Source organism: Vanellus vanellus (genome assembly GCF_965231255.1).
Source record: "Vanellus vanellus genome assembly, chromosome: 2".
NCBI lineage: Eukaryota > Metazoa > Chordata > Aves > Charadriiformes > Charadriidae > Vanellus > Vanellus vanellus.
This window is the reverse complement of record NC_138906.1, coordinates 44,322,418-44,335,760: the sequence shown is the minus strand read 5'-3', so window position 1 is coordinate 44,335,760 and position 13,343 is coordinate 44,322,418.

Genomic DNA, 13,343 nt, shown 5'->3' with positions numbered 1-13,343 from the left:
AACAATAAGCCTTTTATGCTTTAACAATGACTTTTTATTCTGCAGCAGTTTTGCTGTTGTTGAGCTTTTTCGTTTCCTTCACAAATGCCAACTGTCTGATGAGAAGGCTATTTACTATGAGTGCTGGTGATACATAATCTCTGTCTTTACCTCGGAAAGGTCTTGGAGGGAGGGAGAGGCAGTTGTATGCCCTCTGATAATAGCAAAGCCCGAAGTGAGGAATATAATTACACATGTATTTTTATCATCCTTTTGCCTGAGGGCATAGATAATATTTTGAATCTAGCTCTCTTGTTTTCATGTCAGAGAAACACATTGTGCTAGTCAAGTACTTTCTTTGGTACCCTCATCTTTATTTACAAAGACTGCAGGAGAAGTGCTATTTCCACAAAAGCAGTAGAAGCAAAACAGAGTCAATCACCATCTTCGTGCTAAATATCACTGCTTCCGTTTCCTCTAATGGAGATTCTCGCTCTTTTGTTTTCCTTATCGGTTCTGTTTTTCTCGTCACACAACCATTTTGGAGAGCAATTCGCAAAACTTTGCCTTTTCCACCTCCCTCAGGGAACCCTCCTCAGACCCTCAGCTTCATTGCTGCTGGGATGCCTGGTGAGCAGTGATTTCCCAGCACGCCTTATCATGGCATAAAGGTCTCTCTAACTGCTCCGTTTGATTAGCTCAAAACCCCAGGATATGGTACAGCTGTTCCCTATAAGCAGGTACATAATTGTAACCAAAGATCTGGGTCAGAGCAACCATAATAAGCTTTCAGCATAAAAAGAGAACTCCAGGAAAGAAGAAAAAGGCTGTGAGTTTCAAAGCACCAAGTTTACAGCTAGAACAAGAGTCAGATGGTGTCTGTTGTGCTCTGAGACTTTGTCATCTTGTTTTATTTTATCTCACAGCAGCTGCAATTGTCCATTGATTCTGACAGGCTATTGTGCCATTTTCCCATGAATTCTATTTGGATTTGTATAAAGGGTTTCATTGGACCAGATTTCTTGTATATGTTAACGTGTTCCTTGGTCCTGCTGTTATTTATATATTTCTTCCCTAAGGTTTTTAAGTACCTGACAAGAGGACTCCAGGTACTGTTAACTGTCTTTTAAGATACTTCTTTGACAGAAATGCCAGTTCCAATCAGATCAAACAACCCAATAGTGAAATCATCCTTGTACACATTCCCCGTTTCAACCCTGCCCAATGCTGCTCTCCTCATGAACTATGTATGCCCTGTGCTCATCTCCTGAGGATGAGGAGAATTTCTTTAGGACCTGCAGGAAAACAGCACCAGACACCCACGCTTTCGCGTTTCAGAATGCTCCACCACAGGTACTGCTGCTGGCTACAGCTGTTGCAATGGCAAGGACAGCGGGAGAATATAGAGGGTGCAATTGTAATGTGTAATTTCCTTTGGCACCCTACGCTTTCTTGCTGTTCTTTTCAAAGCTAGGGCTTTGAACACAACACAACCACTTTGTACAATGCTGGCAAGAAACCTCCATATTCAACAGTCGTTACGGGTCATCAGTTCTGATCCAGCTGCTGGCAAAAGATTTTGGGGACAGAAGACAATGGTCCTATACTAATAAGGGATTTTACTAATGAAAATCAACCACCAAAAGTGCAGTCGCTACCAGTGATAGGAAGTAGCACTTCCCACTGCTCCCAGCCATTCTGCTCCATCACAGCTATCAGTGCAAAATATTCTTCAGAAATGCCAGTGAAAACAGGGAATTAGTGCTTCTAGCCACAGACTCTCCACAGGAGACAAACCAGGCCAGGAGACTTGTCGGAGGCAGGAGGCAGGGCAGGCCTTTGCTGCTGTAAGTCCAGAGGAACTGCTGGATCAGGATGCAAATTAGAACATCTTCAGGCTGGAAATCAAACCAGCCTTAAATGGCCTCTACATATAAACACCTTCTTAGCATTAGCTAGGGCAGGAATAAGACCAACATCCATAAAGAGGAGAGCCTCTTGGCTTGGTCAAAGTCCTCCTTGCCGCGTCTGGTGTTTCACCAGAGAAACAACTCTAATCCACTAACTCTGAAGTCACCACGTGTAAGGGTTGCCATGGGGACATGCTGAGATTGTGCCATTTTAACATTTCTCTTCCAGATTCCTCAGTAAAGTGACTATGTAGGCTTCTAGGCAATAAATATGCATATAAGAAAGTGGATATACAAACCAACCCATCCAGCAACTTCAAAGCTGCAATATACCCTCATCCTGGCAGATTTGAATATTAGCTGCTATTTGCACAGTAGCTGTGGGAACGTTCACTGTCCCCAGACTCCTCTCTGCCATGAATGCAAACAGGAAAAATGTTTGGGGGAATTGCTCATAAACGTAGCTCTCTTTCACTGTATGCCAAGACAGGGAAGGAGGGAGCTGTGAAATGTTTAGGAGACGCTTCTGAACATCATCCGTAAAGTTCTACTTGTACTTTACTTATGACGCCTTTTCAGCAGACTCAAATTCTTTAGTCTATAGTAAGGTGGCTGAATTGATGTAAAGAGCAGTAATCTAAACATCCTGCTGAACGGGTGGGAGGAAGGGGAGACAAGCCTGAGAGCTTACCCAGAAATGCTTGTGGATTCTCAGTATTCAGCCTTTTTTTCCTTGCCAGGCTTTACCTGGGAGAGGATTTACTGAAAAAAAAAAAAAAAAAAAAAAAAAGGGAGATCAGGGTGTAGGAAACAAGGGAGAAAGGAGAGAAAGATGGCAAAGGGGCAAGGAAAAGGGAGAAGAGTGCTGCAGTTAACATTGGCTGATGCAGCATATGATCCATGTCCTGTGACAGGAATAAGGCTGAGTGACAGTACAGCAAGTGGCTCTCCCCCAGCACCCATGTCACTGCTAAATATGAGTCTGCCAGGACTTTAGGTATGAAGAATGGAGGAGTCTTCTGTGGAAAATTAATGTCAGTGAAATTTCTCCAGGGATACTGTAAGGCAAAACGGTGCCTGATGGGGGTGTCCTAGCTAAGTGGAGAATGGCCTATGTTGATCCTCAAGCCCAGAAACTGAGGATATGTTCAGATGGCAGGCTGCGCTGTGGCACAGAGCTAGCACAAGCTCAAATCTTCGTGGCAGCTTTCAGTGCCCTGCATCTGCCCTCCAGCACAAAGTCTTGGACTTTCCGTGTCTTCCTAGCCTTGAAGCATGGGTGGCAGCACCTTGAGAACATCTCTGAAGGGAAACCTTATGCATGTCCCCCTTCCCACCGCTACCCAGTGCCCTCTGACCTATGGCCACTCTGAGTTACGCATTGAGGCAGTTCTGCTGACAGCAGAAGCTGGTGTAAACCTGACTTTAAGTCTAGAGGTCAAGGCAAGGTGACTTTAGGAAATGCTTTCTGACTGTCCTTCCCAAGGGATGGTTCTGAGAATGAAATTGAGAAAAACCTCCAAGCCAGAAGGAAGCAGGATATATAACTATGTTACTTCACGCACCCTGCTTATCAGCACTCATATAACGTAGTCTTGTAGACCCACTTCAATTTTTAATACATAGATGTTTTTAAAGAGGTATTTAAGCTGTTAAGGTGAGCCTGAGTCAGGTGAATAAATATTTGGCAGGGTTTTGGTGGTTGAATGGGATTAGAATACAAAATGCTCTAGATAAATTGGAGAAGCCTCCTGGAAAAAATCAAGATCGTGCTCAGCAGGGATGAGTGCAGTGTACTGCACCCAGACAGGCACAATCAACTAGGCAAATGAGTATACACTGAGCTGGACGGCAAGTTCTACAATAACATCTAATAATTACAATGGATGATAATGTTTGCATGAGTCAACGCTATTGGGAAGGGAAAACATCACCCTGGATTATAAAAACAGGAGTAAAACCTGAAAGACACTCTCCTGGTAAGACCTCAGCTGTCCAGTTTTGGGTAAAACACTTCAAGAATGCTCTGGAGCAGCTGGAGAGTATGGAAAAGAACACCACAATATTCGAAGTCTAAGAAACATCACCAGTGGATAGTCATTGAGCAAATTTATGCTTATCCCAAAGGAAGCCTTAAAATATATACAAGGCAATGGAAAAGGGGAAGGGAACAACTTGTTATGGCCTGTTTAGATAAGACATAAATTACAACAAAGAAGATTCAGAGGTAAAATTAAGAACTATTCTATGTCACTAAGGATAATGGGGCACGGGAATAGATAGGATGGATCTCCATCACTGGAAACTGACTAGGAGTTATGGAGTCTTTTGGAGTGTGGGATAGGAAGGGAAGACATGTAAATAGGTTTGATATGCTTTTTAAGCCTAGATAATACTCATCAGTATATTTTATTGGGCAATATTTGGCAATATTTTTGGGCAATAATTCTCTCTAAAAGGGTATTCCTTTTGTTTTTTTAAGCAGCAATTTGACATAGAAAAATGAGGAAACCAGAGACTCAAGAGGTTTTCAGCTTAAATGTAGGTTGGTGCCTATAGGTGTTCTATGAAGACAAAAGAGGAGCAATTATTGCTAGCTGAGTCTTGCAACTCACTAGGGGAACTGTGTAACAGTGCAATTATAGCAAGGAGTGAAATACCAGCATGACCTGAACAGGCTCATTATCAACGAAATCCCAAAATGGCAACGTCAATTAATAAAATACACCATGCAGTATGAAATTCTAGCATGAATTTTAGCTAGCTAGAAGGGGGAAATAGAAAATACGTAGGGTTCTTTAATTCACTTTATCCAAGGAGCCAGCATAATCTTTTGATATATGATAAAGCAAAGACTCTACCATTTGAAAAATTTTTTACTGTCTTGTGTGTGTGGTGTGTTTCTTAAGACATTGGGATGGTTCAGGTAATAAAGTAATTCAACAGATGCAGTTATATTAAAGCAACTTCCTTATCAATCAGAATTGATCCTCCACATCCAACATTTGCAGCTAAGGTGTACAAGGAGGTAGCGTGATATGGCAATGAGAAAACACACTGGCTGGAGTTAAAATACCAGAATGCGCTCTTGAAAGTCAGCTCTGAGATGAACAAATTACCCTTTCCGTGAAGTGAGAGGCATATATTTGACTATCAAACGTAATATTGAGTATTTGGTACTGCAGAAAATCCAGATGTTGCTAATAATACATATTTTTTTCTCCATGAACTCTAGTACTGCATAGGTAGAAAGGTTAACAGTCAGTACAGTGAAAAGATTCCTACTGGCTCCAGTGCCTAACAGCATCAAAGGCCAGGTCAGTGAAACAGCACTAATTCATGCTAGATACAGCAGCTGGGATCAAGACTTCAGCACGCCAAACTCTTTCTAGTTTAGAGATCGTGAATCAAGGAATGACAGTACAAGCAGTATCCGTAATGCCTCACTGAGCTTTCCAGGGTTTACAAGTCAGCTTGATCTAGTAGGAAAAATACATCATGGCTTTATCCATAAAAGCAAAAACATCAGTGTATGGTTCACTGCCCTCCCAGCTACCTTAGCAAGGGAAATTAGTTGCATCCATGTACCCCTTTAGTGTTTCCCAATAGCGTATCATGTTAGACCACATAGGCACCAAACAACATATTGGCTCAACAACAATTTGCTCAAGACCAAAGCGCTGTGCTGATGGCATGTCGTGGTTTTACCCCTGCCAGCAACCAGGACCACTCGCTCACTCCCCCAGCTGTGATGGGGGAGAGAATCAGAAGAGTGAAAAAGTGAGAAAAAGTGAGAAAATTCATGGGTTGAGATGAAGACAGTTTAATAGGTAAAGCAAAAGCCGCGCACACAAGCAAAGCAAAACAAGGAATTCATTCACCACTTATCAGCAGGCCCTCTCCAGGAAAGCAGGGCTTCATTATATGTAATGGTTACTTGGGAAGACAAATGCCATAACTCCAAACATCCCCCCTTTCCTCCTTCTTCCCCCAGATTTATATGCTGAGCATGACATCACACAGCATGGAATAGTTCTTTGGTCAGTTGGGCTCAGCTGTCCCAGTTGTGTCTCCTCCCAACTTCTTGTGCCCCCCCAGCCTACTCACTGGTGAGGCAGTATGAGGAGCAGAAAAGGCTTTGATTGCTTAGCAACAATCAAAAAAACCAGTGCACTATCACACTATTCCCACCCCAAATCCAAAACGTAACACTATACCAGCTGCCAGCAAGAAAGTTAACTCCATCCCAGCTGAAACCATAACAAGGCAGAAGGGCTGAGCTGCTGGGAACACCACTGCTGGGTAGGAGCACCACGCACGACTCCTGAACAGAAGCCTATGCAGGGCAGCACGTCCTGGTTAAGCGTCGTTTGGACTGCGAGCCCTGCGGATCTGATATTCCCCTTTCTTCGGTGACTCGCTTTGTGCAGCAGCTGTAGGAAGGGAAGTCCAGGCAGCTGCAGTGCTGCCAGCTCTCACAACACATCGCACTTTCCTCGTCACCAAGCTGCTGTAAATTGATTCCTGTTTCCTCTTTTTAACATAAAATGCAATTTATCTCTCAGAGGAGGAGATTTGTGAAAAAGAAGAAAACAGTTCCAAAATTAACTTTGGTCACAGAAAGCAAAATTTTAATTTGCAGTTCAAAGCTACCTATTAGTGAATGGTACCCAGAGGAGGGAAAGCATGCAGCTGTCTGAAAGGAGTCCAGAATTCAAATAAAATATTTCCAGGTAAGCTAGCCAAATTCATCATAATTATGCTTGAGTGATCAGACCAAAGCCTATAATTTGGGGACAGCATCCTACAACTATTATGTGTGTAATCAGATAAATACTGTAGGCCTAGACTGAGGCTCACTTTTCAATAAGTGCCATAAGTAAATAAATAAATAAGGCAAAACATTGTGGCTTTTTTTTTTTAACACTTTTTTTTCCCATCCAGAAATGCAATTTCATTGAAATTCAGACATGCAGAAGCTCCATTTTTAACAGCAGCAATGCTTCCTTTTATAAGTCCTTTTAGAAAATACTTGTGTGTCCTAGATGCGTAAAATACATTTTCAAAAGCAATTTATGCCACTGGGAATTGGCTGTCTAAAGACCTTTGAGGATTTGGGGTTTAAGGCCAGATTTTTGAAGCCTCAGGGCTTAGGTCATATTTTTAAAGGTAAAAACTCCAACACCAGTCATTGAAACATTTCTACATTTTACTTCCTAAATCACTTCTGTCTCCTTAAAGGAGTTGCACAATAGTGATGTTCAGGTTATGATTAGACACGTTACTTCCAGGAAATCATTAGCTGAGGTTTCCCCTGTGGGTAGAGGGCCCTCAACTCTCCTCGCAGAGGAGCCGGCAGGGGCTGGCTCGCACTGCGGGCAGTTGGCAAGTGCCTCTGGCCCCGACAGGCTGAGAGAGGAGGACGCCGGTTTGGCCCTGCAACGTGCCAGAGCCTCAGGAAGCCGTGCTGCGGTTCTCCTGTCAGTTGTAATTCCGCCCTACCAACGTACTGTCAATGCATCTTTTCAGCTCCACGGACGCGTTGCTAACACACAGAACTCCTCTGCTTCTCCCCCAAACGGGTTATCAGGGCCCCACAGGGAAGAGATCTCACGAGAAGACTCAGCCGTAGCACACGGGAGAGCAGCCCCTACCTTCTCATGGACAGTTTTTGTTCCCTCATCCTGTCATTTAGACCACGGTACGTGCGTGTCAATAGTGAATCCACGGCGCGGAGTACGATAACGAAACGCACGTGCTAGATGGCAGCACAGAGAGCCCCCTTCCTTACAGCATGTCCTTCTGACATCGGGAACAACCGTACCGCAGCAGAGGGAGCAAACCTGCACCGCTTTATTTTGTGCTTATCAAAACCTGAATCAACAGAAATCCACAGTCACTGTTGAATATGAAATTACATTTGAAGGAGTAAGATGAATGTAGGTTACCCCCTTGGCCACGGCAAATTTGTTTTATTCAGATTGTCCAGTTGTGCAAGGCGGATTTATTGGATTATCTAGTTTCACAGAATTCACCCCATTTAATTTTGTTATAAATATTAAGAGGGACGATACCTAAAGTCCTGAGGGCAGGGCAATGGGAGTTTTCATTTGTTCGTCCAGCTTTGATGACCACTGAGTAGCTGCATTTTCATACTGCAGTGATAACACTTCAGCCAGCATTACAACCAGGAGAGGTGATTGGCAGGCATTTAAAATGAAGGATTATCTTGTGGTTGAGGCCGAGGAGCAGGACTCTGGAGACCTGATTTCTGTTCTTTGATCAGTCACGCAAACCCTGCACGACACTGGGCAAGCCAATTAATGGCTCTGTGCCTCTGTTCTTCAGCAAAAATTGAGGGGAGGAATGGTTTTTTTTCTTTCACTTTTCCTTTCTTTCCCGCACACAGACAGCCAGCTCTGCAAATTCTTATTGATTGGTACAGTAAGGACCTGATTTTTATTGTACCCTTCAGTGTTTCCAAAGTACAAAACAAAAAATCCTTTTACATTTTCAAGATATGTTTTTACACAAATACTGAACAGTGACCGACTTCTCTTCTATTTTAATTTGGCTTAGGGATTTCATCACCGTTTCTCATTATTATAATTTGCTAATACTTATACTCCAAATACTGCCAGTGGTTGTAAGCGTCAGAAAACACACGAGAAAACGATTTTGCAAACGTGATCTGTAAAAATGAACCATATGTGTGGGGGGGTGAGAGATTGTTTTCATGGATCAAAGTAATAGTAGTAGTTTTGCTGCAGCCGTGATGGTCAAAGGATGTAAGCAAAGCAAGTTTTCTAGAGAGGCAGTGCCTATTACTAGCACACCTATATGAACTATACAGCCCAGGTAGGGTGCCAAATACACAAGCCCCAGTTCAAGTATACGCAGGTACACGCAGTGCTCAGGTTAAGCATTCTGAAGTACCTGTGGAAAATTCAGAGGTCCAACCTTCTGCTCTCCTACCCTCTTCTCCCTCCACAAAAAGTGCCAGCATCTATGCTGAAATACCAGCGAACGGGCAGATACCAGCCCCCTTCAAACATTGCATCTGTGCACATAACATTAATATATGAATAGCTATTCCAGTGGTCAGAAGAAGAGTTTGTTCTCATTTTCCCAGCCCCACACCACAGCTGACAGCTCAGCACTCGAGCTGCAGTGATGGACTGTGACTGCGCCACAGTTTCCTTTCAACTTTGCTTATCCAAGAGGATGATTATTTAGACAGCTCAACATCAGAGAAGAATAATTTACTGCTGTGCTCCTCGCTGTACCGTATCAGTCCTCCTTTAGCTGCAGCTTACACTACTGAAAAGAAAATCTATTCTTATTTTAATTTTCTGCATGCTTACAGGAGAGAAGCATTGTTGTGGTTATGATTTAATAAACACCAACTTGGACCTGGGCCAGGTTAATAGATGGGTACGAGGCGTAACAGCAGGAGAGGCATAAGAACTTCTATTTTTCAGTCTTAGAAAAAAAGCTTAATATAGCAGGACATCAAACAACATGTTCACTTGTTCCTAGTTTGCTTGTGATGAAATAACCCAACTCTAGATTTGCATCTGGAGTCGTACAGATGCTCAGGTTATCCTACCTGTCATCACACACCTGGCCCCTGTTAGGAGACATCACAGCCCATTTGCTGTTCTTCCCAACAGTCTTTCAGAGGAGCAAGCCATCTACAGAGCGTTTTACTAACGGAAAAGAAACCAAGCCATTACTAATTGGTGTGAACCTGTGGCCACTATTCATGATTAGATTTCAGCCTAATTTGACAATGACCTTTTGCCTAATGTTGTTAATTTTGCTTTCTGTAGTTTTTCATTAAAGGAAGCTAATGAAGATACCAGCTCCTTGGTGTAAATCATTAGACTCCGACTGGCAATGCAATAACAAAAGGCAGATCCTTCCTCTCCTATTTTTTTCTTTTTATTTTGATGTATCCTTAAAGATTCATATTTTTGCAAGTGGAAGAATCAGTGGCCTGCAAAACTAAAGAAGTCTTCATCAGACATCATTCTGTGTTTCATGAGAAGCCCCCGTTCTATTGCCACTGGCAAAATTCAGAAAGAGAAGTCTGTAAAACAATTTCTGAATGAAGACAGCATGTGCAAACAGAATGGCACTCTGTGTCTGGAAAACCCGTACTGTCAAGCCAGGACTGAACTGTCCCAGCAGTGCTGGGCGTGCATGAGATCTTTACTCACCAGAAAGCTCCAAGACGATCTTCACTGCTAGCTTTTTATAACACCATTGCTGAAATAGAGAGTGTAGGGTGTACCGCTAATTAAGGATTCATGTATCTGCACCCCTTAAAGCACTGCAGCCTAGCCTGCTGTTCAAACAAATGCATTTCACAGGAGTGCCTCATAAGCAATCTGTACACACATTACATGGGGAAAGGTTTCAAAACTGAAGCAGTTTCATGCTGCATTATCACTGTCAGATATGCTTTAAAGACCAGATTCCTCTTTGGCAATGCCAGAAAAAGTGAGTTTTCTCACTTACATTTTTCACTTGGAAAGTAAGTTATCGGAGTCTCTGCTTCTCTTTTGCGCAGGATCAGCTTTTGTCTATTTTCTAGACTAGAGAGTACTTTTTCTGTGCTTCCGCAAGAGCTAGGCTGCTCCTCAGTAAAGCAGCAAGGGATGTGGACTGCTTAGGCAATTTGACTAGAACAGTTCTATTGGGGCTAAACTGAAATGTTTCAGCTGTCCAACTAGTTTGCTCACTCTATCTAACTCCTTCTAAATGTAGAAACCTAAACCGAAAAGAATAACACCAAAAAAGAGGAAATGGAAAAGCTGATTAATGTTCTTATCAGTTCATTAAAAAAAGAGAAATGTTATTTCAGAGTTCTGATTCCCTATAGCAATTGAAGGAGTGCCTCAGATACCCTGCTGTGAGCCAAGTGGGCTAACCTGAGCACACTGCAAGAAATAAATGAATAAAACTTTAACAGTAACTTTAAGCTGTCCTCCACCAACATGCTAAAGTTCCCATTCCAAATGTATTTGTAAACATCTCATATCTGTAAGGCAATTTTACTGAATAATCACAATCATAAAATTCTTACATATTTACAAGAAAACAACAGATCTAAAGATCATTGACGCTTCCAGTTTTGCCAGAAACCTGGATACTGCCTTGAAATTTAGCAAAACCACAATGGGTTAGAAGTGGCCGAAGGTCTGCAAACTGGGCATGAAGATACAGGGTTGTCCTTCAAGAATTTTGTTAAATGATGAAGGTGAGTCAGTACTCAAACTTGCACCATAAAACCTTTCAGGATGTGGACTGCAGAAGCATTTCGAGTGTCCTAACTATGCCCACTGCAGCAAGCAGTAACGCTGACAAGCTTGGAGCAAAATTTCAGGGGTTGTTGCCAACACCTAAGGCACTGACAATAGCTCTGGACCTTGCCTACCCGATTCCTAAGGCCCATTATTGATTTTGTGGGTTTTGTTTTCTGTATGGAAGGTCTTAAGTTTATGATACAATGTTGGAAAGGGTTTTGAGGCTTCTGTTGCCTACAGGGTCATCGTAAGGTACGTGTCTGTTACACGGTTGTCAGTGAAGTAAGAGACTGGACCCCCTGACACAGCACATATTTCCAGCCCTGCTCCTAGATACCCAGGGCAATGCCAATATTTTTTAAAATCCTCTCCGCAGATGCTATGAGCAGAAAGTAATAAACAACACAGATGTCTGTCATTTCTTAAATATTGTGCAGGCAAAGTGCTAGATCTTCTTTCCTGATCTTCACACCCTACTTAGGCAATGCTTTTGCTGAAATATGTGGCAGTTTTGATTGAATAAGGGCATCAGGATTTTATCCCATGATAATAATATAAAAATCTGAATTCCAAACAAGGTGTATGCCAAGAAAACTCACAAAACTCCCTTGTATGAGGAGTTTATCATCTTTTTTGTAAAGGAAGAACAACATGGCAGAGAAACAGAAACAGACATACTTTCACAGTCAGTGTTTCTAGTACAACAAATATTCATTGTATGCAATGGAGTACAAAGCTATGAATCATCTTGTATGTGAAGTGCAAAATCAAGAAAAAGTCATGAATATAGACAGTTACATGTCGTAATCTCAACCTTCCACCAATTCTATTCAGATTCACTACTGGAACTAATGCCAGGTTAATTTCAGCTTCAATGGACTAACTTTTTTTTATCATACAAGGGATTTTTAGTGAGATAACACAATTCTATTTTGGGTTTATTAGCTATGATTTCTTTATTTCTATCTGACTTCAAGTATGGCAGCGGTTACAAGCCACACAAAGCAAGAATGAAGGCATTGCTATAACTGATCAAAGCCCAGTGCTCCATCTGCTCCGTTACCTTATCACCAGTAACTAGTAGTTGCTGCGACAGGGAAAGGCACAAGAAGCCCTGATTATTAAACAACTAGGGAAAGATTCTCTCAGTTTTGATTGGGATAAGACAATATTTTGTAGGCTGCATGGGCTGTCGGGAAGAAGCAAGTGACAGAGGCCACAATCAAGACAGGTAAAGATGAAGAACTAAAAAAGTCACAAAGGCATCTGTCCATAGGGTAAAACAGGAATGCGGTCCAGGATCATCAAAACAGGCATCAGAGCAACAGGGTGGGCTCCAGGAAATGAGTGAGCAGGATCACACAAGTAAAGACTTCTCATGCACTGCCACTTAATTGGTTTCTAACAATGAGATCCAGACCTGGGCAGAGTAACCCCCAAGTAACTGCTGCCTATGGGACAATTCAGTTCCTGCAAGCTCATATTTTCTCACCCTCTAGAGAGGCTGGTCTGTAACCAGAAGCCTCGTGAAACTTTCAATATTTTTTTTATCCTCTGCCACCCTTTTTTTTCTTTTCTTTTTCTTTTTTTTTTTTTTTTTAAGTCCTATAATTCTCTCTGGCATTTCCTATAGGAAGTTAGCATGCTGTGAGGGTTTTTTTCTTAAAAGGAAACTATATTGCTGACATCTCCCTGACATTTAAAATGAGCCATCTGACCACAAGGCGTTCCTGCATGGAGACCCCACAGCGGGAGGCAAAGGAGTAGAGCTCTCGGCTCCTCTCCTGCAGTGGCACCAAAGCTGGGCTGCCAGTCCCATGCCGTCTCCCCAGTAACATGCATAACGGCACCTCATACACACTCAAAGACGCAAGAAGGCAGATTCTCTGAGACTTCACAGACAGGTAACACACATCAAGATCTCATGGCTGTGACAGAAACAGGTGTTTTTAATATTATAATCCAAATGAAATTTTTAGGATGAAATCTTGCTTTTCTATTGATTGCAGCATTAAAACCTCAGTCGAGCACCAGTGTGGGTTCCTGAGACTGCTGAAATCATTGCAGGGGATGGGCTACACAGAGGTGCAGGAGGTGCTGAATCAGGATCAGCGGTTTAGTCTTTAATTACTAAGGAATGACA